Here is a 10,514-nt window from a genome sequence, read left to right as displayed (position 1 = left end):
TATCACAAGATGGTTGTGTGTGCTGATTTGATATGCGGTGCAAAGATGTGGTGAACACCATGGAAGTGGGGAACGAAGCGATCTCATCCATTTTTTTAAGTCTGGTACGGTACGAGTACATGTTTCGCTTGAGATTTGATTGTGGGTGTCCTCATTGATTCCTTTCCTGTGAGAAAGTATTGGAAACTACTTCTACTTTTAATTTTTTGTGTATGTAGTAATTCTCGGAACTGGGTAGTTTTATTTTCATATCATAATTATGACATTTTTATGGAGAACCATTTTAGCTCATATGTGGTTAATTTATGCGAAAATTGAAACAAAATGTATGTATTTGGATCTCATATAACTCATATATTTATATCTTATGTATGTATAATACAACACATAATATTCTTCTCAAGATTATGATTATTTCTGGGAAATTCTGGTGGGCTTATTATTTTCTCCTTGGTAGTTTCTAATTGGTATTAATCACACATTTGATATAGGAAATGAAAACATCATTTATGTTTCCTCGGGAAGTGAAGTCAAGAGCTTTGATGTCCATCTGGTAACCATTCTTGCTCTTGGTTTTGGTATTATACGTTTTTCTATTGGTTTTGGTGAAGTCAAGAGCTTTGATGCAGAATTTGTGATATATAATAGTATTTTTTCTTTTATTTTAACAAAGTATGTTTTGTTTCTATTAAGTTTGTAGGTAATTTATTTTGCAGGCCTTCTCTTGGAAGCCGTTGGAGACTTATGAATATAATAAGGATGAGATAAATCAGGTAGACATTAAGTTCATTCTCTTACACTATTAATTTCAGAGGAAAAAAATGAGCTAGATTTGTGAATTTTTATTTTTAAGTGATCCGATTCCGCTAATTCTTACACATGGAATCATAATCCTGTTCTTGCAGATTGCTTGCAACTTCAAGTCTTCTTTGCTTACAACAGGATGATGGTGGCAAGGTTCTTACCATCTATTTCATAGATAATTTTCTGTTAGTGTTCATTAAACAATAAATTTTAGACATTCTCATCAGCAAAAAAAGCTGAAATTGTAGCCAGACATTTTGGTTGTGTTTCTTCTATTCTGATTCTGTGCTCATTCAAATACATGTTGCAGATCATAGACATTAGCCAGAAATGTCTCTATAAAACATTGAGAGCTGGCCATCAGGTTCTTTCTCATCTCTTGCTATATTTTTTGTTTATATGTATTTCTTTTTTCTCAATTTAAATGTGAATGAGCGAGCAATATCATTGAAAATAGAAAACAAAGACAACGAGGATATTAAGCTCGACCTTGATCACCACCGGTTCTGGACCTTGCCCAGAGCTCGATAACAAGAACATTGTATTCGATTTGTTATTATTATTTTTTTTTATTATTAAGATGGGATTATGTGCGGTCGATGTATATATATGCATGAAATGAATGGGCAACATTTTCTTTAAGGAAAGATAAAAGGTTCTTTCTAGATTAAGGAATAGATTCAAGTTGATAAGGGGAATCGGTCTTGTGTGTTTTGTGAAAGTTTGGGAGTTGAAAAGGGCATATTGTTTGTTGATAGAGATGTAACATTCAATCCTCGTCATTTGTTTGACTGTAACTCTTTCCAAGAGAATGTGTAGTTTATAGTCAATGTGTTATCTTCATGAAGTTAATAAGGCAACCTTTTGGCTATGCTTGATTCATCTCTGTTAAAAATCCATAGCTATGTATAATAGTGGAGAATGTTTTCAACTTCTCAAAGACACTAAAATTCTTCCTAAAAAATATAAAGTATGAGTAAAAATAATTACAATATAATTTCAGTCACAATAAATTTTATCATTAAGTTATACCTGTATATTATTTTTATTGTTTAGTTATAAGATTTTTATTTTTTTTGTTACTAAATGATAATTTGAAATTCTTTGTTGCGATTTTCTGAGGCCATCTTTCTTGTTGTCTTTTAACTCAATTCATGCAACATCTCAAGCAATACAATCACATGAGACAAGGGTAGTTTTCCCTTGATGAAGCTCTATGAGATATAGAGTTGGTAAGAAAATATGTGGACAGTATTCAATCACTGAATCACATAGCACTTTGCAATGATTGTGAATGATTTGTTGTTATATATCTTGCTGTGTCAAAGTTATACAAGTATTGGCTTTCATTAAGAACACAAGTTATATAAGTATTGGCTTTCATTATATTAGCGGTGCTTTGATAGTGTGTTTACTGTTTACTAATGAGCTGGTTTTCTTTACAGTACGAGTAAGGATGTGTAATGATTTAGTAGTTTTCTCATTTAGGAAAAGAAGTCACACCTGCCCACCAAAATTGATATTTTGTAAACCATGTTAGATATATATTATGGGTTCTAGGAATTTATTGGAGAAAATAAATTTAATCTTAAGATAAGATGTGTAATTTTTTTTTATTTTTTTTTGCAGGTAAGAGCAATCCATACTCAAATGGTGAGATGAATTTTTTGCGTGATCAGTAGATTGAATTCGTCTGAACACAGGACAAGAGCTATTATCATGATCAATTTCTGTTTTTGTTTATATTTTACACTATAACCAATTACTTTCATATAACTAACGATTAAGTAAGTTTGAGTATGTAGTTTGTATATATTTCAATTTTTGTTCATTTTCAATTTATGTTTATACTTTATTCTAACTAATTGTGACAATATATAAATTAGTAAAAATTAATTATTGCAAGGGAAAAAAATATTTTTTTTTCTTTTTTTCTTTTTTATTTGCAAACCAATGACGGGCAGAAACTGTCGCTAAAAAATATGAAATTTATAAGTGAACTGAAAATTTTACTATAAGCGACGGTTTAAAACTGTGCCTATAACACTATAGGCGACAGTTTTAAACTGTGGCCTCTACTTTAGACCACGGTTTTAAAATGTAGCCTAAACTATAGGCTACTGTTTAAAACTGTCGCCTATAGTGTCACTATAGGCGATAGTTTTAAACCGTGGCCTATAGTATTTTCTCGACGGTTTAAAACCGTCGTCTATTTTACCCAGTATTCGCGACGCTCGTATAGGCGACGGTTTTATGGACTGTCGGGAATTTTTTGGCCGACAGTGTAAAACTGACGGGAATTTGAGGTTTTTTAGTAGTGCATCCATCTGCGAATGAGATGAACTACTTTCAGTGGATATAGGCATATTAACTCTTTGCAGAGATTGATCTTGTCAAATCCATTATGAACAAGATACAAATGCCATAGATTAAAAAAAAATGTGGTAGTGTCTTTTGATGACTTAGGTATAGTTACATCAACGAGTTCATAGAATACTGCAAGTGGATCCTGGTCACAGAATACCTAACTCATATTCCATACAGTTTGAATCCATTAATAGAAGATGGATATTTAATACTTGGAAAGTGTAACTGTATTGCTTCCTGGAATGAGTAAAACTATCTTGGACTAGCACTACTAATACAAACTCTAAGTCAGATTTGCCCATACAAGTAGGAGATTTCTAAGATTGATGATTTATATCAATTGGGAATAGAATTTCGGGATTATAATCATGTGCGTCATTTAATTTCTTAAGAGAAAATATAGAATGACATGAAATGATTTATAGACCATTCATCCAATGATATTTTATTGAGCTAATTTGAAATGAATAAGCTAAGAGGAATTAGGATAATTTCGTTTAAAATAAGAATCCAACGATGCTCCGATTAGCGAAAGTCAAAGTAATCTTATTTATACAATCTTCTTGTTTCATATCGTAAAAATACTAGTCTAAGGTGTCATCAATAGATGAACAGCTAGATGTCGCATATACAATATTTATCTTTCGAGATCTAACACTATTATGTATGTCTAATGGTGAAAATCCACTAGGGATTTATCTCATTAGATAAACAAGCCAAGTTAGACCAACAATGAAGATTCGAACTTAAACTACAACTTAATAACAGAAAATAACATGGTTCAATATAAATTCATACACAATTCAGAAATTATAAACATATAGCAAGTAGGTATGACAAGTGAAAATACTAAAACTTACAATCCTAAATAATTTCCAAGGTTTTCAATAAACTGATATCAGTGTCCCGTTTAGGCGAGAGTCAAAGCTACCATTCATTGAATAGAGTTGTCAGCTCGTCTAAAATGTTAAACATTCTAGCAACCTTTTATTCGATCAAGATTGGAATTCAGCGTTGTCCCGTTTAGGCGAGAGTCAAGGCAATTCTATCTTATGAGCTTCCACCATTGTTTCATAATTTGCAAGTAAAGTATGGTCGCCACCATTTGGGTGATCCATACCATACAAAACACTTACAAACTACTTATCATGCGAGGTTAAACGGTGCGAAATTGCTAATGAACGTTCCTCCATTAGGGAGGATTACTCACTAAAACAAACGCGGTGTAAAACCCACAATGGAGATCGAATATCTTAATAATAAAGCTCATTATTTAAAGAGAGTTGTATTTTCTTTGATTCTCTTTATTTAATCTATTTATTTAATTAAAATTTCCAATTTAGAATAAAATAAACTAAATATAAATTTTAATTTAATATTTATAAATTTTACTTAGATGGATAAGAAAAGAACATGAATTATTTCCATCTTAGTAATAATTTTCAATAAATATTTAGAAAAATATTCAATTTAAGTTGTTCCAAAATTAATTTAAATTAATTTACAACTCAAATTTAATTTTCTATAAATATATATTGCATTTCGAAAAATTAAAGTATTCAAGGATACAATTTTCAAAAATGCATGTTACAATAAAAAATTAATCCTGGAAAAATTATTCTAATTTAATGTTGGCCCAAAATTAATTAATAAAATTAATTTACAACAAAAAAATATAATTTTCCTATTTAATTAAATATATAAGAAAAATTACAAATATTTAAGTATGATGATGAAAATCAACTTAAATATTAATTTTTTATTTAATTAAATACACTAGAAAAATACTTCAAGCAAAAATATCATCTATCTAGATTTTCCTTTGACTAATTAATTTAAATTTCTAATAATATACTTTAATTCAATTTATTTTAAATTAATCAATAAATGAAAAAGTCATTGATTTAAGTTGATCCAAAAATTAATTAAGATAAATAATTAATTTACAACTTAATCTATTTTTCAAGATAAATTCAAAATCATCTTGCATTATGAAATGCAATTTCGAAAATTGATTAATAAAATAAAAAAATATATATATTTTACTTCATTTATTTTAATTAATCATTAAATAAAAAAAAAATCATTGATTTAAGTTGGTCCAAAATTAAAATAAATAATTTACAACTTTAATCTATTTTTCAAATAAAATTCGAAATTCCAGCATTTAAGAAATGCAATTTCGAAATTTGATTAATAAAATAAAAAAAATATATTTTGAAAATTATTTAAATTTAGTTGAAAAATAAATTTCAACTAAAAATAATTTTCTATTTAATTAAGTGTCATGAAAAAGAAATATTTAAGTATCATGATGAAAATCAACTTAGATATTTAATTTTCAAATTAATTAAATGTATTAAATTCAAGAAATAAATAATTAAGTGTAGAGAAGGCTTAATTATTAATCTCTAGTTTAATACTAAGAAAAAATATACTTAAATTAAATTGTACCAAAATTAATTATTTAAATAATTAATTTCACAATGTATAATATTTTTCTATTTAATATTAGAAATAATAAGTAGTCTAGAAATAACTATCTAGAAAATATCTTATCTGACTAAGTATCTTTTCCACAAAATTTGAAAAAAAAAATCTAATTTAAGTTGTATTAGAAAAAATCTAGAACTTAAATATTTTCAAATTTAAATTTAATTAAATATCAGAAATTAAGTTGTAACCACTTAATTTTAAAAATATTCCATTTTAAGTTAATATTCGAAAAGATATTAACTTAAAAAATATCTAAAATATCTTAATAACCAATGCCTAAAATTCCTCAACTTAATTTTGAAATTTGAAATTCAAAAGATATTCAGATTTAAGTTGATTAGTTATAGATAAGTAAATATAAACTTAAATAGGAATATTTAATGAAAAATTTAAATTAAGCTTCAGAAAGAATCTAGTTGGTTATAATTCTATATTTAATTAAATACAAGAAAATACATATAGTTTAGCTTAGAATAAAAATTCTTTAAACTATATTTTTCTTAAATTAATTTCAAAATAAATGAAATTAATTATGTTTCTAATAAATTTTATTAGGTTAAACTAGTTTAATTAACCTAGTACAGTTATTCAAATTAGGCAAATGGGCCTTCACAATTGGGGTGGTTCATGTGAGGGGGTGCTGGGTTAAGTATGTCGTACCCACTACTATGGCTCCCAACTCTCACACAAGGCCCAAAAGAGAGGAATTTAACCGTAAAATGAACAACTGTTATTAATTGAATAGGCCCAAAAACTAAATGGGCCTTAATAAAATCTATCAAGAACTATGATATTTTATTTAGTAACAACAACCTATATGCATCTTTAATGAAATTAAACACATAGGCTCACACAGGCACACTTTGGATGGGTCCTATCATGTTGCTAGGTCATACACAGATGAAAGAAGATTGTAAATATACCTGTTACAAATTATTTACTTGACCAAGGGAGCCATCAGATCATTAGATTTGGCAAAAAGTAACCATGGCTATTTGCAATCAAGTAATAATAGGTTTTGAAAACTTACAAACAAGCTAAAACACATACTCCTGCAACAAGGTTAGCTGGATAGTTGGATGTAGGATTTATTTAATTTTAAATAAATAATTTCGAAAAATAATTAATTAAATAAATAATTTGTTTTCGTAAAAAAAATTTAAAAAATTTAAAATTAAACCTACAATTTTGAAAAATTAGGTTTCAACCAACCTAAATATCATTTCAAAATTTGCTACTTTTAAAATTTAAATGTTATTTTATAAATAAAAATTAAATAAAAAATTAAAAAAATAAATGAATATCTTTTTCAGATTTTAAATGTAATTTAAATTAATAAAATAACAAAATTTAAAAGTTAGCAAAATATCTTACATTTATTTAAAATTACATGATTATAGTTATCTTATTTTAAATTTAAATAAGATCAAATTATTTAAAAAAAAAAATTAATTTAAAAATTTAAAATCTGACCTTAAATTTAAAAAATAAGATAAGATATAATCAAATTTAAAAATAAGATAGATAATTAAGTAAAAAAGATAGATACTAACTATTTTAAATTCAAATTACACTAATATCTTGAATTAAATTTAAAAAATATTAAATTAATTCATAATGATAATTAGAATTGAATTAGGAATAGTAATAGTATAAAAATAGAACTACACAAAAAATCGGAAGTTAATTCCATGAAAAAGCATGAAAAATCGAAGAAAAACGAAAAAATTGTGAACTGTACGGACAGTTTTCGCGATCGCAGGAAAATTTCAGCACAACTCCGATTTTTTCGAATCTTCAAAAAATCATAACTAATTCAAATTAAATCGAAATTGAGTTCTGTAAAAAAGTAACTTGCTTAATTTTTTCCATAATATCCAATAAAAATAATTCCAGAAACAGAATCGTAATTATTTTTAACGAAAATTCACAAACATCAATCAATCATCAAATAACACTCAATACAACATGATACCATCCAAAAACAAACAAACAATCGTTTTAAAGTCCAAATTTCTTGCAAGTAAATCAATTACCATGGCCCTGATACCAGTTTTTGGAAATTATTTTACCAGGATCTTAGATCTACTCACAAGTATGTTGATTAACACCCTAAATATGAACTTTCTAAAACGATGAAATAAACACATATAAAGTTTAGGAAACCTTACATTGGGTGCAGCGGAATATAATGACTCCTTCCGTTCAGATATCTAGCCCTTGATTCCTTTCTGTTAGGAATGTCAATCTGGGCTATTTTTCGCGGGCCGGGCCCCCGGCCCGACGGGCCGACTGTGGCCCGAATGATTCGGGCTCTTCTCGGGCTTCTGGCCCGGCCCGGCCCGGCCCGGTATATATTATTTCGGGTCGGGCCCGGCCCGGCCCGGTTTCAAATATTAAAAAAAAACCTAAATCCCTAAAAAAAATCTCAAATTCTAAACCTAAATCTCACGACTTCTTTCTCAGTTGACTCTGCAAACACTCATCCATCCCACCAAAAATAGAACCTCTACTCGCTTATTCATTGCAGAGTCAAAATCTAGGTAAGTTACCCCTGAATCGTAAATAATCGAGTTTCATCAACTGGGTTTCTTTGATTTAGTGTATCTGTAATGGCCTCTGCAGGAATTTGATTGCATTTTGACAATTTCTTGTTTAGGGATTAATTGAAGGCAAGACTTGCATTTTTGCTCTTCTGGAAAAATATGGTGAGGGATTAAGCTTTGCCTATGGTTTTCGTTAAATATTCTCTGTCAGTTAAAGTCTGAAGCTTTATTCAATTTAATTCGCATCAATGGTAGATATTGTTTAGTGGTTTGATTTCATTTGTTCTCTGGGTTAATACTTTATGCCTTTGGCTTTCAATTATTCAGTTTAGGCTGTTTGGAATTGGGTATTATGGATTCTTTTACGTGAGGAGTTTAAAAATAGAAGAATGAGCCTTTGCAAGCATGCAAAGTCATGAAATGTTCTTCTGTGTGAAATTTTTGTTTTCGAATCACACAATTGCCTCTTCATTTTATTTTCAAAAATTAAATCCTTGATTATGGCCGTCTGTTCATTCAGTCTTAAAAAAAAAAAAAAAAAAAAACCGGTCGAGCCTAACCCGGCCCGATTATCTCGGGCCGGGCTTGACCCGCTAGGCCAAAAGAAGGAGTCGGGCCGGGCCGGGCCGGGCCAAAGTGATGTCGGGCCGGGCCAGGTTTGTGGCGGGCCGGGTCCGGCTCGGCCCGACTGACATTCCCACTTTCTGTAGCAGAGCATTATCAATATCTGAACCTGGATCTCTTTCTCTGAATCTTTGATGCTGAAACTCCTTCTTGCTGAAAATCTTTCTTCACGATCTTCCTCACTATGATTGAGGTATCACTTGCTGTGTGTGGGCACTACTCATACACTAAGGATTTCGAAATTTAAGGAAGAAGAAAGAGAGAGTGGGTTCGGCCAAAGATAGGGAGAGAGAAGGCTCAGGTTTTTCTGATTCAGAAAGTGTGAGAAGAAAAGTGTAACTTTCCTGAAGCCTTCACTATCTATTTATAGCATTCCACTAGGGTTAGGTTTGAATTATTTGGCATTAAAATAATAAAAATATCAGAGGGAAAAACCCTACAAAAGTGGCCGACCCTACATAGTGGATTTGGGCCTCACTTTTTGCAATTTTGTAGTTTTATCTTTTCTGCATCTGATTTTCTCAAAAATGCCAATTTTCAAATTCAACCATTTAAATGCCAATTCTAACTATTTAATAACTATAAATAATTATTAAATAATATTGTCATTTATCATATTTATTAATTGAACCATACAAAGTATCATAATTAACAAATATGCCCCTATAAACTCTTTCTTTACAATTTCGCCCTTACTTATTGAAAAATTCACAAATAGACATAGTCTAATTTGAGAATTATAATTGATTAATCAAAACCAATTATATGAGTCTTACAAGCAATATTATCTCAACTAGTGCGGGGACCATGGGTCTATATAACCGAGCTTCCAATAAGTAGATCAAGAATTTAGCACTAAAATTCACTAACTTATTAATTCTTCGTTGAATCCACGCATAGAACTTAGAATTGCACTCTCAGTATATAGAATGCTCTATATGTTCCACCATATAGACACATCATTAGTTATCCATTGTTATAATCCTAATTTGATCAATGATCCTCTATATGAATCATTTACACTGTAAAGGGATTAAATTACGGTTACACCCTACAATGTATTTATTCCTTAAAACACTTGACCCCGTATAAATGATATTTCAACTTATGTGAAATGAGTACTCCACCATTTATGTTCGTTTGGTCAAGCTCGAAGGAGATCATCCTTTGCTTACTATTCGCCAGATAGAAGCTATAGATTCCATGTTTATGATAGCGCTCCCACTCAATTGCACTACCGTGTTCCCAAAATGTACGTATCACCCTGACCTAAAAGTAGGCTTAACTAACAAATCAAAGAACACGAATAGCCAGATTGAGCCTAATGATAACAGGATTAAGAACATTTGATCTAAGATCAACTTGGCGATATTGACTTGAATAGATTTTATGGTAAGTTTAATTAAATCTAAGTCAAAGTTCAATATCGGTCCCTTCCGATGCATACTCCATGCATCCAACCTGAGCTTTACTTTAACCAATGCTCTGGAAAGAACATAGCATTTCTCCAAATGCAAGTAAACTCTGTTGTAGATTATCATATCAGTAAAACCCTATGTCTAATAAATCTAGGAAACTTTATTCACATAGTCATGTTTACTTTCCAATGTGTTGACGGCACAATAAACATGATCAAGTATGTGAAAAGGGTTTCAGATGAATTCATACATTATGTAC

The 10,514-nt window shown here is 29.6% G+C and overlaps 1 long non-coding RNA gene across 1 annotated transcript; it reads left to right on the top strand.

Annotated features, from left to right (window-relative positions):
- The first annotated feature begins 436 nt into the window (after positions 1-436).
- On the top strand, positions 437-938 carry LOC133039502 (uncharacterized). Its single transcript, XR_009688647.1, has 3 exons — positions 437-553; positions 717-773; positions 906-938. It is a non-coding gene; the product is annotated as an uncharacterized LOC133039502 (long non-coding RNA).
- The last annotated feature ends 9,576 nt before the right edge of the window (positions 939-10,514 follow it).

Source organism: Cannabis sativa, chromosome 6 (genome assembly GCF_029168945.1).
Source record: "Cannabis sativa cultivar Pink pepper isolate KNU-18-1 chromosome 6, ASM2916894v1, whole genome shotgun sequence".
In the NCBI taxonomy this organism is placed as follows: Eukaryota; Viridiplantae; Streptophyta; class Magnoliopsida; order Rosales; family Cannabaceae; genus Cannabis; species Cannabis sativa.
Note: the sequence above shows the minus strand (reverse complement) of the source record. Positions and strands in the feature narration are given on the sequence as shown.